The 17,375-nt window shown below is 42.8% G+C and overlaps 1 non-coding gene across 1 annotated transcript; it reads left to right on the forward strand.

The window, feature by feature from the left end:
• The first annotated feature begins 13,945 nt into the window (after window positions 1-13,945).
• Rprl2 (ribonuclease P RNA-like 2) lies at window positions 13,946-14,183 on the forward strand. The gene has a single exon (NR_004439.2).
• The last annotated feature ends 3,192 nt before the right edge of the window (window positions 14,184-17,375 follow it).

The raw sequence follows: 17,375 nt of genomic DNA on the forward strand, positions 1-17,375 counted from the left end.
AGTTGAGCAATTCTTTGATTAGTGGGTACAGTTATAACACCATGAGGGGAAGCAGCTATGATTTTAATTTCTCCCTCATAATCATTATTTATAACACCTGGATAAATCTACAGGCCTTTTACAATAGAACTGCTTTGTCCTAAAGGAAATCCACAAGTTTCTACAGGTAGAGGTCCAAAGACTCTGGTAGGTAGAGTTTGGACTCCTATTTCTGGGGTTAATACTGTGTGGGTGATGGAACAGAGGTCCAATCCTGCACCTCCTGGTTTTGCCCTGAAAAGTTCAAAAACTGATCTCTTTGGCTGGGCAGCAGGTTAATGGCCCCATAAGCTGTTTTCTGTGGGTAAGTCGGGGCCTGGGGCTGGCCCCTCCTCTCGTTTCCCTGCAACAGATGGCCCAGAATGCTTGGCTTGAATTTGCACACTTTAGCCCAATGGTTGCCCTTTCTGTACTGGGGACAAATTCCTGGGACACGGCCTGCTTGCCCATTCTCGGCACCTTTGTTCTTAGGACAATAACTTTTAAAATGACCCAAACTTCCACACTTAAAACATGCACTATTCCCTCGTTTCCGCGGGAACATTGCTTGTATGGCAGTCCCTTGCAAAGTGGTGCCGAAAGCCAAACCCTGATTATATGATGGCCCGATCTCTGCACAAAGATGGACATATCCCGCTAAATCTGTTTGTCCTTTGTGCAGCTGGATAGCAGCTCGACACATTGCGTTAGCGTTCTCATAAGCCAATTGCATAATGAAAGGACTCCCCGTGTCAGATTTTCCAAGGATTCTACTAGCTGCTATTAATAGCCTTTCCATAAAGTTCTGGTAAGGCTCATCAGGACCCTGCCGAATGCTGGCTAAACTTCCACCAACATCCCCTCTAAATGGTAACTGTCCCCAAGCAAGGCGGGCAGCCACTGAAATCTGTGCATACACTCCAACGGGAAAACCAATCTGATTAGCCTGGCCTTCATACGGACCTTCTCCCAGAAGCATGTTACTATCCCAAAAGCGGCAGCTTTCTTACTGGCGTCTCGCCATTCAGAATCCCAAAGTAAGAAATCTCCTCCTGACAGGGTAGCCTTACATAGTCTTGCAATCTAGGGGGATTAAGTGTGACTCCACGACCATATCCAGTAACGCTTGTATGAAAGGGGCTGAAGGACTGTATTACACAACAGCTGTTTTAACTCCTTTATCAACTTGAAATCCAAAGTCTGGTAATGTCTGACTCTAGTATCTTGCTGGTCAATTACTTCCACGACAGGAAAGGCTAGCACACCAGATGTATCCTGTCCTCTCCCACAAGCCTGACTCACAGCTCTTCCTAGTGGCGCTTGGTATATTTCAGAAGAGTTACTCCTTCCTCTATCTGACATCCTTTTTAGCTCCCGAAGTTCATTAGTCAATTTCTGCAGCCTAACTCCAAATTCTAATTTGCTTAGTTGCATGTCCCTATGAGTAGCATCTCTCACGGTAGAGGCTATAGATGGAGTGGGAGACTTGCAAGGAGGCCAATCCTCCTCAAAATATTTGGCAGCTCCTCTTTCTGAGTGATCTTCTTTGTCTAAAATTAGCTCATCATCAGAGTCTCTAGATCTATCAAATTTAGAGTTGAGAGGACCCTTTTCTGAGAAGACCCTCTCTGACAGGCGCTCTTCCTGAGATTCATCAAGCTCTGCCTGGGTACTATCTGACCCTTGCTAGATCACCTTTCCAATAGCATCTTTTAAGAGCACCCAGAGGCAAAGGGTGAAATTATCTGCCTGAGTGATTTTCAAGGCTTTTCCAATTTTCTCCCAGGTTCTGATATCTAAAGTTTCTTCTTCCTTGAACCACTGGCAACAAGAATCTATCCTATCTAAAAAAATTTTCTAACAATTGTACTTCAAGCCCTACTCCTCTTGCCTGAAGCAATTTTTGAAAACTGCAGACAATTGCCTGATTCATTTCTGTTTTTTTAAACCCCTTTCTTCTTGCCTGAGACAGCTTTTTAAAAAGCTGCGGACAACCGTCTGATCAGTTCCTAGTTCTGATAATTCGCTGCTGACCTAAGTGAATCCAGTGCTGGGTTATCGCTGATTCTAAACTTAGCCCATATCCTTCCGCACCTCTAGCAACACTTTTAAAAATGAAGTTTTAAACTAGCGCTAGCATGTGTACCTCTTGCTTCGGTGCCCTATACGATCCTTTTCTTTTTCTTCCCGTGGAGCTCAACAGGAAACAGCGTTCCTTCAGCGTCTTCCTGACCTTCCTCAGGTCCGGGTCCGGGTCGGGCGCCAGATTTTTGCTGAGCTGGCCAGCGGCTCACATGGACAGGGTACACCTGAGTGGCAAACCGGAGCTGAAAGAGAGGGGAATTAGGTGGTCGAGAGAGAAAAATGGAGCTAAGTCAGGGTTCCTGATCAAAGCTCAAATGTTTAATGGCAAATGCGCTTATGGGGGGGTGGGGTGGGGGGGGTGGGGCATTCCCGCCAATTCATCCTTGGATCCTGGAACCAGTTGCAGGCGATGACGAGCAGGATAGGGTGTAGTCTCCAGAATAGCTCAGCAGCCTCCCAGCAGGTAGCAGTATCCTGAAGAGGAACAGCCTCCTTAGCTGACCAATAGAGTGATGTAGGGAGGAAGGCTCCACCCTAGGTAATCTCCTTAGTGGCAGCAAGGTCAAGTTCTGGCTCAGCCTGCTTCAAGCTGGGGGGTGGGGGGGGGCGTGTTACAAGATGAACTAGGTGAAAACTGTCTCAGCAAAAGGCTTACATTTTTAACTATATTAGAAGCATCTGTGTCATTCTTTATACTGCTGGCAGGTTCAAGAAAGCCCTGCTGTAGAAGACCAGGTTGAGGATCTCCTACTTAGTGGCAACAGTAAGTAAAAGGAATAGTCACAGCATTTAAGAACTCTGGAACATGGTCAGTGAATAAATCTAAGTACCCATAGAGTAGAACAAGGAACTTAGATCGAAAGGGAAGTTATAGGAAAGTCACTCAGTGAAACTATAGCAGCAAACCTCCAACAGCTGGGAGAAGATAGTAGCATGGGAGAACAAGAGGCATTTAGAACCTTTCCAGAGGACAATGTTTTTCCAGGTACAAAGTACAAAGCAAAGAAATATCATTAAATGTTACAACAACAACAACAACAACAACAACAACAACAACAACATACCATCTCAGAACTGCAAAACCATAAGAATAGCATCAGGCCTTTGAGCAAAAATCCAAAAATATGGAAAGCTGAAAGTAAATGGCTGCTAGCCAAGATACTCAGCAATTGTCTAATAAAAAGTATAGACTTTTTATTAAACGTTGAGGCACAGCAGGCGGTGGTGGCTCATGCCTTTTTTTTTTTCCATGTACTAACACACCTTATTGATATTCTTTTTTTTTTCCATTTTTTATTAGGTATTTAGCTCATTTACATTTCCAATGCTATACCAAAAGTCCCCCATACCCACCCACCCCCACTCCCCTGCCCACCCACTCCCCCTTTTTGGCCCTGGCGTTCCCCTGGACTGGGGCATATAAAGTTTGCGTGTCCAATGGGCCTCTCTTTCCAGTGATGGCCGACTAGGCCATCTTTTGATACATATGCAGCTAGAGTCAAGAGCTCCAGGGTACTGGTTAGTTCATATTGTTGTTCCACCTATAGTATTGCAGACCCCTTTAGCTCCTTGGGTACGTTCTCTAGCTCCTCCATTGGGAGCCCTGTGATCCATCTATTAGCTGACTGTGAGCATCCACTTCTGTGTTTGCTAGGCCCCGGCATAGTCTCACAAGAGACAGCTACATCTGGGTCCTTTCAATAAAATCTTGCTAGTGTATGCAATGGTGTCAGCGTTTGGATGCTGATTATGGGGTGGACCCCTGGATATGGCAGTCTCTACATGGTCCATCCTTTCATCTCAGCTCCAAACTTTGTCTCTGTAACACCTTCCATGGGTGTTTTGTTCCCAATTCTAAGGAGGGGCATAGTGTCCACTCTTCAGTCTTCATTCTTCTTGAGTTTCATGTGTTTAGCAAATTGTATCTTATATCTTGTGTATCCTAGGTTTGGGGCTAATATCCACTTATCAGTGAGTACATATTGTGTGAGTTCCTTTGTGAATGTGTTACCTCACTCAGGATGATGCCCTCCAGGTCCATCCATTTGGCTAGGAATTTCATAAATTAATTCTTTTTAATAGCTGAGTAGTACTCCATTGTGTAGATGTACCATATTTTCTGTATCCATTCCTCTGTTGAGGGGCATCTGGGTTCTTTCCAGCTTCTGGCTATTATAAATAAGGCTGCTATGAACATAGTGGAGCATGTGTCCTTCTTACCAGTTGGGGCATCTTCTGGATATATGCCCAGAAGAGGTATTGCTGGATCTTCCGGTAGTACTATGTCCAATTTTCTGAGGAACCGCCAGACTGATTTCTAGAGTGGTTGTACAAGCCTGCAATCCCACCAACAATGGAGGAGTGTTCCTCTTTCTCCACATCCACGCCAGCATCTGCTGTCACCTGAATTTTTGATCTTAGCCATTCTGACTGGTGTGAGGTGGAATCTCAGGGTTGTTTTGTTTTGCATTTCCCTGATGATTAAGGATGTTGAACATTTTTTCAGGTGCTTCTCTGCCATTCGGTATTCCTCAGGTGAGAATTCTTTGTTCAGTTCTGAGCCCCATTTTTTAATGGGGTTATTTGATTTTCTGAAGTCCACCTTCTTGAGTGCTTTATATATGTTGGATATTAGTCCCCTATCTGACTTAGGATAGGTATAGATCCTTTCCCAATCTGTTGGTGGTCTTTTTGTCTTATTGACTGTGTCTTTTGCCTTGCAGAAACTTTGGAGTTTCATTAGGTCCCATTTGTCAAGTCTCGATCTTACAGTACAAGCCATTGCTGTTCTGTTCAGGAATTTTTCCCCTGTGCCCATATCTTCAAGGCTTTTCCCTACTTTCTCCTCTATAAGTTTCAGTGTCTCTGGTTTTATGTGAAGTTCCTTGATCCACTTAGATTTGACCTTAGTACAAGGAGATAAGTATGGATCGATTCGCATTCTTCTACATGATAACAACCAGTTGTGCCAGCACCAATTGTTGAAAATACTGTCTTTCTTCCACTGGATGGTTTTAGCTCCCTTGTCGAAGAGCAAGTGACCATAGGTGTGTGGGTTCATTTCTGGGTCTTCAATTCTATTCCATTGGTCTACTTGTCTGTCTCTATACCAGTACCATGCAGTTTTTATCACAATTGCTCTGTAGTAAAGCTTTAGGTCAGGCATGGTGATTCCACCAGAGGTTCTTTTATCCTTGAGAAGACTTTTGGCTATCCTAGGTTTTTTGTTATTCCAGATGAATTTGCAAATTGCTCCTTCTAATTCGTTGAAGAATTGAGTTGGAATTTTGATGGGGATTGCATTGAATCTGTAGATTGCTTTTGGCAAGATAGCCATTTTTACAATGTTGATCCTGCCAATCCATGAGCATGGGAGATCTTTCCATCTTCTGAGATCTTCTTTAATTTCTTTCTTCAGAGATTTGAAGTTTTTATCATACAGATCTTTCACTTCCTTAGTTAGAGTCACACCAAGATATTTTATATTATTTGTGAGTATTGAGAAGGGTGTTGTTTCCCTAATTTCTTTCTCAGCCTGTTTATTCTTTGTATAGAGAAAGGCCATTGACTTGTTTGAGTTTATTTTATATCCAGCTACTTCACCGAAGCTGTTTATCTGGTTTAGGAGTTCTCTGGTAGAATTTTTAGGGTCACTTATATATACTATCATATCATCTGCAAAAAGTGATATTTTGACTTCCTCTTTTCCAATTTGTATCCCCTTGATCTGCTTTTGTTGTCGAATTGCTCTGGCTAATACTTCAAGTACTATGTTGAAAAGGTAGGGAGAAAGTGGGCTGCCTTGTCTAGTCCCTGAATTTAGTGGGATTGCTTCCAGCTTCTCTCCATTTACTTTGATGTTGGCTACTGGTTTGCTGTAGATTGCTTTTATCATGTTTAGATATGGGCCTTGAATTCCTGATCTTTCCAAAACTTTTATCATGAATGAGTGTTGGATCTTGTCAAATGCTTTTTCTGCATCTAACGAGATGATCATGTGGTTTTTGTCTTTGAGTTTGTTTCTATAATGGATTACATTGATGGATTTTCGTATATTAAACCATCCCTGCATTCCTGGAATAAAACCTACTTGGTCAGGATGGATGATTGCTTTAATATGTTCTTGGAATCTGTTATCGAGAATTTTATTGAGGATTTTTGCATCGATATTCATAAGAGAAATTGGTCTGAAGTTCTCTATCTTTGTTGGGTCTTTCTGTGGTTTAGGTATCAGAGTAATAGTGGCTTCATAAAATGAGTTGGGTAGAGTACCTTCTACTTCTATTTTGTGAAATAGTTTGTGCAGAACTGGAATTAGATCTTCTTTGAAGGTCTGATAGAACTCTGCACTAAACCCATCTGGTCCTGGGCTTTTTTTTGGCTGGGAGACTATTAATGACTGCTTCTATTTCTTTAGGTGATATGGGACTGTTTAGATGGTCAACTTGATCCTGATTCAACTTTGGTACCTGGTATCTGTCCAGAAATTTGTCCATTTCGTCCAGGTTTTCCAGTTTTGTTGAGTATAGCCTTTTGTAGAAGGATCTGATGGTGTTTTGGATTTCTTCAGGATCTGTTGTTATGTCTCCCTTTTCATTTCTGATTTTGTTAATTAGGATTTTGTCCCTGTGCCCTCTAGTGAGTCTAGCTAAGGGTTTATCTATCTTGTTGATTTTCTCAAAGAACCAACTCCTCATTTGGTTAATTCTTTGAATAGTTCTTTTTGTTTCCACTGGGTTGATTTCACCCCTGAGTTTGATTATTTCCTGCCGTCTACTCCTCTTGGGTGAATTTGCTTCCTTTTTTTCTAGAGCTTTTAGATGTGTTGTCAAGCTGCTAGTATGTGCTCTCTCCCGTTTCTTCTTGGAGGCACTCAGAGCTATGAGTTTCCCTCTTAGAAATGCTTTCATTGTGTCCCACAGGTTTGGGTACGTTGTGGCTTCATTTTCATTTAACTCTAAAAAGTCTTTAATTTCTTTCTTTATTCCTTCCTTGACCAAGGTATCATTGAGAAGAGTGTTGTTCAGTTTCCACATGAATGTTGGCATTCCATTATTTATGTTGTTATTGAAGATCAGTCTTAGGCCATGGTGGTCTGATAGGATACATGGGACAATTTCAATATTTTTGTATCTGTTGAGGCCTGTTTTGTGACCAATTATATGGTCAATTTTGGAGAAGATGCTGAGAAGAAGGTATATCCTTTTGTTTTAGGATAAAATGTTCTGTAGATATCTGTCAGGTCCATTTGTTTCATAACTTCTGTTAGTTTCACTGTGTCCCTGTTTAGTTTCTGTTTCCACGATCTGTCCATTGATGAAAGTGGTGTCTTTAAGTCTCCCACTATTATTGTGTGAGGTGCAATGTGTGCTTTGAGCTTTACTAAAGTGTCTTTAATGAATGTGGCTGCCCTTGCATTTGGAGCGTAGGTATTCAGAATTGTGAGTTCCTTTTGGAGGATTTTACTTTTGATGAGTATGAAGTGTCCCTTCTTGTCTTTTTTGATAACTTTGGGTTGGAAGTCGATTTTATCCGATATTAAAATGGCTACTCCAGCTTGTTTCTTCAGACCATTTGCTTGGAAATTTGTTTTCCAACCTTTCACTCTGAGGTAGTGTCTGTCTTTTTCCCTGAGATGGGTTTCCTGTAAGCAGCAGAATGTTAGGTTCTGTTTGTGTAGCCAGTCTGTTAGTCTATGTCTTTTTATTGGAGAGTTGAGATCATTGATATTAAGAGATATTAAGGAAAAGTAATTGTTGCTTCCTGTTATTTTTGTTGTTAAAGTTGGCATTCTGTTCTTGTGGCTGTCTTCTTTTAGTTTTGTTGAGGGATTATCTTCTTGTTTTTTCTAGGGCGTGGTTCTTGTCCTTGTATTGTTTTTTTTTCTGTTATTATCCTTTGAAGGGCTGGATTCGTGGAGAGATAATGGGTGAATTTAGTTTTGTCGTGGAATACTTTGGTTTCTCCATCTATGGTAATTGAGAGTTTGGCTGGGTATAGTAGTCTGGGATGGAATTTGTGTTCTCTTAGTGTCTGTATAACATCTGTCCAGGCTCTTCTGGCTTTCATAGTGTCTGGTGAAAAGTCTGGTGTAATTCTGATAGGCTTGCCTTTATATGTTACTTGACCTTTTTCCCTTACTGCTTTTAGTATTCTATCTTTATTTAGTGCATTTGTTGTTCTGATTATTATGTGTCAGGAGGCATTTCTTTTCTGGTCCAGTCTATTTGGAGTTCTGTAGGCTTCTTGTATGTTCATGGGCATCTCTTTCTTTAGGTTTGGGAAGTTTTCTTCTATAATTTTGTTGAAGATATTTGCTGGCTCTTTAAGTTGAAAATCTTCATTCTCATCCACTCCTATTATCCGTAGGTTTGGTCTTCTCATTGTGTCCTGGATTTCCTGGATGTTTTGAGTTAGGATCTTTTTGCATTTTCCAATTTCTTTGATTGTTGTGCCGATGTTCTCTATGGAATCTTCTGCACCTGAGATTCTCTCTTCCATCTCTTGTATTCTGTTGCTGATGCTGGCATCTATGGTTCCAGATTTCTTTCCTAGGGTTTCTATCTCCAGCGTTGCCTCACTTTGGGTTTTCTTTATTGTGTCTACTTCCCTTTTTAGGTCTAGTACGGTTTTGTTCATTTCTATCACCTGTTTTGATGTGTTTTCCTGTTTTTCTATAAGGACTTCTACCTGTTTGGTTGTGTTTTCCTGTTTTTCTTTAAGGACTTTTAACTCTTTAGCAGTGTTCTCCTGTATTTCTTTAAGTGAGTTATTAAATTCCTTCTTTATGTCCTCTACCTTCATCATGAAAAATGCTTTTAAATCCAGGTCTACCTTTTCAGGTGGGTTAGGATGCCCTGGACTGGGCGAAGTGGGAGTGCTGGGTTCTGATGATGGTGAGTGGTCTTGGTTCCTGTTAGTAGGATTCTTACGTTTACCTTTCGCCATCTGGCAATCTCTGGAGTTAGTTGTTATAGTTGTCTTTGTTTAGAGATTGTTCCTCTGTTGATTTTGTTGCCCTCTATCAGCAGACGTGGGAGACTAGCTCTCTCCTCTGAGTTTCAGTGGTCAGAGCAGTCTCTGCAGGCAAGCTCTCCTCTTTCAGGGAAGGTGCACAGTTATCTGGTGTTTGGACCTCCTCCTGGCTGAAGATGAAGGCCCAAAACAGGATCTTTCCCAGAAGCTGTGTTGCTTTGGCCAGGAAGGTGGCTGGTTGTCTGGAGCCGAAGATGGCGCCTCCTCAGAAGCTCTCTGGCTCTCGCCAGTCCCAGAAACAGCTGGCCTCTGTTTTCCACACCGTCACCCGTGCAGCCTGCCCTCCGCGGAGTCCTAGAGCCAAGGAGGTCTCCGCCGCCGGGGCCTGAGGCACAAACCTCTCGGGCTGGCGGATCCCTGTGCACTCAACAGGAAGGTGGCCGGTTGTCTGGAGCCGAAGATGGCGCCTCCTCAGAAGCTCTGTGGCTCTCGCCTGTCCCAGAAATGGCTGGCCTCTGTATTCCACACCGTCACCCGTGCAGCCTGCCCTCCGAGGAGTCCTGGAGCCAAGGAGACTCCCGCCGCCGGGGCCTGAAGCACAAACCTCTCCGGCTCATGCCTTTAAAAACCCAGTACTGGAGAAGCAGAGGTGGCTGGATCTCTGGGAGTCCGACACTAGCCTGATCTACAGAGCTAGTTCCAGGACAGCCGGACCTACAGAGAGAAACACATGTCTCAGAAAACCAACAACCCAATACTGAGACACAGCATTACATTATCTTCCAAAATATATACACCTTGCTGCCAAAGGCACACACAGACTCAGAATACAAGGAAAGAAGACAACATTTCAAGCAAATGGAAACCAAGCCCAGCAGGAGGCACTTTGCTTACATGGTAAACTTTATGCCAATATGATTCAGAATAGATAAACAAAGCCACTACACATCACTAAAGGGAACTGTTATATTAACCCTTCTTGAGGAGTCTTGAACAGTCACCAAAGATAGGCACCAGATAGGACATCAAAGGTAGAGGAAAAGTTAGTAATCCACCCCATTCCAACTTGCTGAACTTAGTTTATTACATTTACTTAATAGGTACATGTGTGACATGTTACTTAGAGGAGTGTAACTGACTTGAAAACAGCTGCATCACTATAAATTTGCAGCCCATTGTGGATCATGACCCAGTGAGAGCCAAACCACTGAGTTCCCCTCCCAGTTAGCCTTTGACCTCCAACCTACTTTAGGGTATCCTAAGATCACTTGCTTACTTGGCTTTACTGCGGAGTAGTGACTGGAATTACAAGTGAGGGTTCTGTAAGCACCCTCCTCCCAGAGGTAGCTGCAGTTTTCCTTGGATCGCTTATGCCCATCTCTCTACCTAACTAGATTTAAGTTTTCTGCATAATACTCAGCACATACTATACTTTATAATCATGAATTTATATTGTTAGAGCAATAACGAAATGCTCAAATGCTGATGAGTTTAGTTATATTGAAAATTAACTTAAATTTGTGCTCAGTGAAAATCAGTTAAGCTAAAGTAGAACAGAAAATAGTGTAAAGGAATAGGCCCATTCTATATCTTTTGGGGGGGTTATTTTGTTTTATGGGTCAAAGGAGCATGGAAACCCCAACATTTTATATCAATCCTAAAATTTTCCAAATTGTTCAATGATATAAAGTACTATGTTAGAACACCATCCCTCCCCCCCATAATTCACTGAAAATGCATCTGATAATGTGGTTAACTGTCTGGCGAACAGGATATTTGCATTTTGTTCAAATACACATTCCCGGCTTCAGTCTCTGTCATTATTGATGTGTGTGTATGTATGTACTTTAAAAAATATTCATTTACTTTATTTATTAGTCACTTTACATTCAACTCACTGCCCCCCTCCTGGTCTCCTCCTCCCACAATCCCTCAACCCCTCCCCCTTCTCCTCTGAAAGGGTGCCTCTGCTCTGGGTATTCCCTTACCCTGGCATATCAAGTCTCTGAGAGGCTAAGGACATCCTCTCCCACGAGGCCAGACCAGGCAGCCCAGCTAGAAGACAGGCTTTTGGGATAGCTCCTATTACAGTAGTTTGGGACCTATATGAAGACCAAGATGCACATCTGCTACATATGTGTGGGGAGGCCTAGGTCTAGCCTGTGTATGCTTTGGTTTTGTGGGTCAGTCTCACAGAGCCCTAAGGGTACAGCTTAGTTGAATCTGTTGGTCTTTCTGTGGAGTTCCTATCCCTTCAGGCCTATAATCCTTTCCCCAACTCTTCCATAAGAGTTCCCAAGCTCTATCCACTGTTTGGCTGTGGGTATCTGTCTCTGTCTGAGTCAACTGCTGTGTGTAGCTTCTCAGAGGGCAGTCATGCTAGACCTCCTGTCTTTAAGCATAATAGAGTATCATTAATAGTTCTTGCCCGAGCTAGTATCTTGCCGGCAAGAATTCACTCGGACAACCAGATCCTTCTACGGCAAAGCTTTTATTGCTTACTTCTCGGGAAGACCCCGAACCCAGAAAATGGTGCTGCTTTTATAGCCCGCAGTGTGACATTTCAGCACCTGATGTGGCGTGACAGCACCTGATTAGTTGCTTGCCCATCACCCCATTACTATGCCCTGAGATGGGCAGTGACTAGGCGTGAGTTCACTCTTGCACTTGCGCATAAGTCTTGTTTACTAGTTAGGTGCAGTGGAAGCCAGCGCCGTCTTATAATGGCGATTGCTCACGGCACAGCTCTTCACATCTCCCCCTTTTTATTTTATTAAAATTTGAGGCTGGTCTAGGCCTCTGCAGTCATGTCCATCTGCTGTGGCTCCTGTCTTAGGTCATTCCTCCAATGTCACAGCCTTTCCTGTCATAGGGTAACCCTATTGCCACCGGGTCCCGTGTCTTAGGTTGGTCTGTACATGAGGAAAGTTGCCCGTCTCTGGATACTGCAGTACTGTGTGACAGCAACTGCCAAATGATCTAGGGCGAACTCTATAAAAGAGGCCAGGCAAAAAACGAATCAGTAAAACTCAGCGAAGTACAAATGCTGATCAATGAGCATTGAGTATCTCTCATCCCAGTGCAATGGATCCACAAATCCGTGGGACGCAATAACAGAGAACTCAAATGCCATTTAGGTCTTAAGCATGGACATCCAAATTTCAGGGGAAGCCCCTTGTTCAATGGCTGTAAGTGCCTGAGTAATAATGACCTTGTCACTGTTTTGTTGGGTTTTGAGCTTACAAACCAACCAGAGCATGAACACAAGTCCACAGCAGATGGCAGCAGCAAACAAAACTACCCCCACCCATTCCTTAAAATAAGAAAATGCAGATGAAATCCAGGAGGAGAGGCCCTCTGTCAATGACAGGTCCACTCTCGTTGAGTTGATCTTTAAAACTGCCGCCCTCAGGGCCTCAAGAGTCTCATCGAATCCCTCGGACCAATTTCCTGCAAGATACAAGGAAAGCTGTCTAGACAGATTAGCTGCATGAGTAAAAATTTCATATTGTACACTGGTAATACACAAAGCGCCCAACTTTCTTTCACAACCCAACTGGGCCATCTGGTATAGGACACCTATCTGTTCCTCCGCCAGGTCAAGGTACTGATTCAAAATCATCAGCCCTCCCTTCAGCTGGGCACTAGCACCTGCCTCATTACTTAGAATCCATTGGTAATATGGCCAAATATTTTTTTTTTCTGTAGCATCTCCTTTATCATTCATTACAGCAAAATCCAATGGAGGTGACAGAACAAAACCCTTTGCTATTTCTTTCCGAGGAAAAATTTTTTGATTGACAAGGTGAAAAAACTATAGGAAATGCAAGGTCCGGATGACACCAAGGCATGCTGTGTATAGCAGTAGCATTGTCAACAGGCCATCGTGATCTTTTGGGAATAGTCACATTTTTCTTTATCATAATTGTGGTGATGTTTATAGGTGAAGTTACATTATTTTCAATATCACTTGAGCCTGACTGTACTCCTTGAGCAACTTGCGTTAAAGCATTAAATAACACTCCAGAGCTCACTTTATTTTGGCTAATGAAATCTGTCCAATTAGAGATAATCTTTTTCTTTAAAAATATTCAGTTGTCAAAAACAAAGGCAAGGTAGAAGAATTGGAATGTACTGGTAAAGGTACCGGCCATGATCTTATTATGGCCCACAAAGGTATACTTATCCCTGTCTCAATCACCAGGAGTAAGAATAACAGGCTCATCTTGAGATTCATCTTGCTCTTTCACGGTCCTTGTCAGTCACGTCGGAACCCAAAGTGGATTTTCTTCACCCTGTGGAAAAAACACAAATAGCTCCCCGGGATCTGATTAAGATAGGATCCGGGCCATACCATTTATTATCAAGGACATTCTTCCATTTGACCATTTCACTGAGCGGTTGAGGCCATTGTCCGTGTCTTTCAGCTGGTGATCTCCCAGCATTATCCAATTTTAAGAAATTAAGAGTAAATATTATAAGGGATAGAGCCATCTTTGGTGTCATAGCCTCTATCCCCACTTTTTGTTTTTATTTTTTAAAGAAGTTTTAATTCTCCTAGTTACCTAATGACCTGTTTGAGATAGAAGCCTTCATATACATTCCGTGTCCTCCCCAAAACATAGCCTGTGGGAGTCGGTTGCCTTGATGCCAGGTGTAGGTCATGAATGTTTCTGACTAACACGAACAGAACATTTGTTTCTAGGGTGGCTTTTCAGCCCAGTCATATATACTATTTAGATTTACAAAATAAACAGCTAGGACTTATCTGTTTAGTCTTTCTTGCCAGTGGCTAATTTCAGCTTAGAAATTTTTTCCTTGACTAGGAGCCAGGTAATGATGTATGTGCTCTAATATGTTGAATAAAAGTGGGCGGAGGAAGCTCATCAGTGGGGCCACGTGCTGAGTGCTGGTCACTCTTCGGCCCCTGGGCAGGTCTGAGACTGGGGCCTCCCACGGCCCTAACCGGGCTCTCCCTGAGTGGGGAGGTGAGTTCCCAGAGAGCAGGGCTCTATGCATGGGCAGACTGGGCAGTAGAAGCCCCAAGTCGGGGTGGATGCCTCCCTTGCCGGAGCTTGGAACAGACTCACGGCCAGCAGAGCAAGTTTTAACCATTTATATTTTTTAACATGAAACACAGAACAATAATCATTCAAACAACAAAACAAAAACAAACATGAATTGACAGAGTTATGGACAATTTGTTTTGGTGCACCAAAAACAGACAATAGACAGACAGGGAATAGAACTTGGTGTCTCAAAGGGACACAGATATCCTAACCAGAGCTAAGAATATCTCCATAGGATCCAGAGAGGAAGTAGGACGTCTCCCATTTTCCTTCTGTTCCCAGGAGAGCTCTGAAATAGCTTATTTTCATTTTTTCTCTTTTTTGCTAAAAGATCCCAAACAGGAGATAACTGCTTTTCTAAAACTTACTTTCTCTCTCTCATGTTCAGACTCTACTTCCTTATCTCCTTCTGGGAATACTGCCAGAGAATGTAGAGGAGGCACAGTGGCCCTGAGAGCTATCTTTAAGCTTTTAATGAAGGCTGCCTCTTTAGTCAAAGTCCTCGAGAGGAGGGTAAATTGACTTAATTTATATTATCCTTTGTATCTTTATATTTTATATTATCTTTTGTTTTTCTCTTTTCTCCTTTTCTAAACTCACCCCGGGCATTCTTTCCCTACATTATCTTTTCCTCGGGCTCAAAGTCCATGGAAAGGCCTTTATTCTTCAGTGCACCTTGTTTCGTTTCAACTCTTACTCTCTCTCCCCGCTCTGCCTCTGATAGACTGTCTTGAACTTCCTCCAGGATCTTCTGCCCTGCCTCAACCATTTGCTTACAATCCTCGTTTGTTAGGCACGATCTTACCAGTTTCCACAATGGTATGGTCCCTGCTTTAAGTTTGCCATCTGCTGTTCCCTAACTAGATCTCCTTTCAGTTTGTCCCATGAGGCGACAGTTAATGACCCTGAGCAAGCATACCATGGTGCCACATGGTCTATCTCCCTGACAAATCCCTCTATATTCTTAGTGGCGATTTTCAGGCCACACTGCTTCAAGATTGACCATAAGGCCTTTACTACAGAGTGGGAGATTCCCATACTGGTTGCTGTCCAGGACTGAGAACCAGTCAGCAATACTGGTCGCTGTCCAGACCTGACCGCGACTGAGAACCAGTCAGCAGTTCCAGCGGTGGAAGCAAAACGAAACCGAAAGGGAAGGAATAATCGCCGTGAAAACAATCAAAAGGGTATCTAACTCTGGAGAAATTTCAAGACTGTACATACCTTGCAGAGCTGTAAAGTGTAGTTCTGAACCCGCCCCGTGAAACGAGGAGTCTCCTATCAGCGCCTGGTGATGATAAATTCCCGGGTTTCTCGGCACCACTTCTTGCCCAAGCTAGTATCTCGCCAGCAAGAATTCACTCAGACAACCGGATCCTTCTACGGCAAAGCTTTTATTGCTTACTTCTCAGGAAGACCCTGAACCCAGAAAATGGTGCTGCTTATATAGCCCACAGCATGATGTTTCAGCACCTGATGTGGTGTGATAGCACCTGATTAGTTGCTTGCCCATCACCCCATTATTACGCCCCAAGATGGGCAGTGACTGGACGTGAATTCACTCTTGCACTTGTGCATAAGGCTTGTTTACTAGTTAGGCACAGTGGAAGCCAGCACCATCTTATAATGGTGATTGCTCACGGCACGGCTCTCCACAAATAGTGTCAGAGACTTGTGCTTGCCCATGGAATGGGTCTCAAGTTGGGCCAGTTATTGGTTGGCTATTCCTTCAGTCTGTGCTCTGTCTTCCATTCCTGCATTTCTTGTTGACAAGATAAATTATGGGTCAAAAGTGTTGTGGGTGGTCTGGTGTTCTTATCTCTCCACTTGAGTTCCTGCCTGATTACAGATCTGCAATGCTGTGAATCACAGCTAAGGTCACCCTCACTGATTCTTGGGTGCCTCCCTTATCCCAGGTTTCTTTCACATCCTAGAAATGCCCCCTCATTTCTGCACCCCCGTCAGTTGCAGATTTCCATTTATTATGGAAATCTGGCCATCTCTCCTGTACCTCCTCACCCCTGATCCTGTATGCCCTTATTCCCCTCCCAATCCTCACTCTCTCACAGTTCCCTCCCTCCATCTGTCTTTTAGTGACTACTTTATTCCCCCTTCTAAGTGATATTCAGGCATTCTTGCTTATGCCTTCCTTCTGGCTTAGCTTCTTTGGATCTGTGGAGTGTAGCATAGGTATCCTGTATTTTATGGTTAATATCCACTTATGAGTAAGTACATACCATGCATGTCCTTTTGAGACAGGGTTATCTCAGCATGATATTCTCAAGTTCCATCCATTTGCCCTCAAAATTCATGATGTCCTTGTTTTTAATAGCTTGATAGTATTCCAGTGTGTAGATGTTCAGCATTTCCTTTATCTGTTCTTTAGTTGAGGGAAATCTAGGTTGTTTACAGTTTCTGGCTATTAAGAATAGAACTGATGTGAACATAGTTGAGCAAGTGTCTTTGTCGGATGGTGGAACAACTTTTTGGTATATGCCCAGGAGTAGTATTGCTGGATCTTGAGGCAGAACTATTCCCAGTTTTCTAAGAAACCGCCAAATTGATTTACAGAGTGATTATATAAGTTTGCACTCCCACCAGCAATGGAGGAGTGTTCCCCTTGTCCCACATCTTTACCAGCATATCACTTGACTTTTTGAACTTATCCATTCTGATAGGTGTAACATGGAATCTCAGAGTTGTTTTGATTTGCATTTCCCTTATGACTAAGGGATTTGAACACTTCTTTAAGGGCTTCTTGGCCATTGGAGATTCCTTGGTTGAGAATTCTCTGTTTAGTTGTGTACCCCATTTTTAATTGGGTTATTTGGGTTGTTACTGTCTAAGTTCTTGAGTTGTTTATAAGTTTTGGATATTAGCCAATGTGAGGAAGAATCTTTCCCAATCTGTAGGCTGCCATTTTATTCTATTGACAGTGTCCTTTGCCTTACAGAAGTTTTTAGTTTCATGAGGTCCCATTTATCAATTGTTGATTTTAGAGCCTGACTCATTGGTGTTCTGTTGAGGAAACTCTCATGTGTCAATGTGTTCAAGGCTATTTCACACTTTCTCTTTTATCAGATTTAGTGTATCTGTTTTTATGATGAGGTCTTTGATTCACGTGGACTAGAATTTTGTGTAGGGTAATAAATATGGATCTATTTCCATTCTTCTATATGTACACATCCAGTTAGATACCCATCATTTGTTGATGCGTTCTTTTTTTCC

This window comes from Mus musculus, chromosome 3 (genome assembly GCF_000001635.26).
Source record: "Mus musculus strain C57BL/6J chromosome 3, GRCm38.p6 C57BL/6J".
NCBI classification, from domain to species: Eukaryota; Metazoa; Chordata; class Mammalia; order Rodentia; family Muridae; genus Mus; species Mus musculus.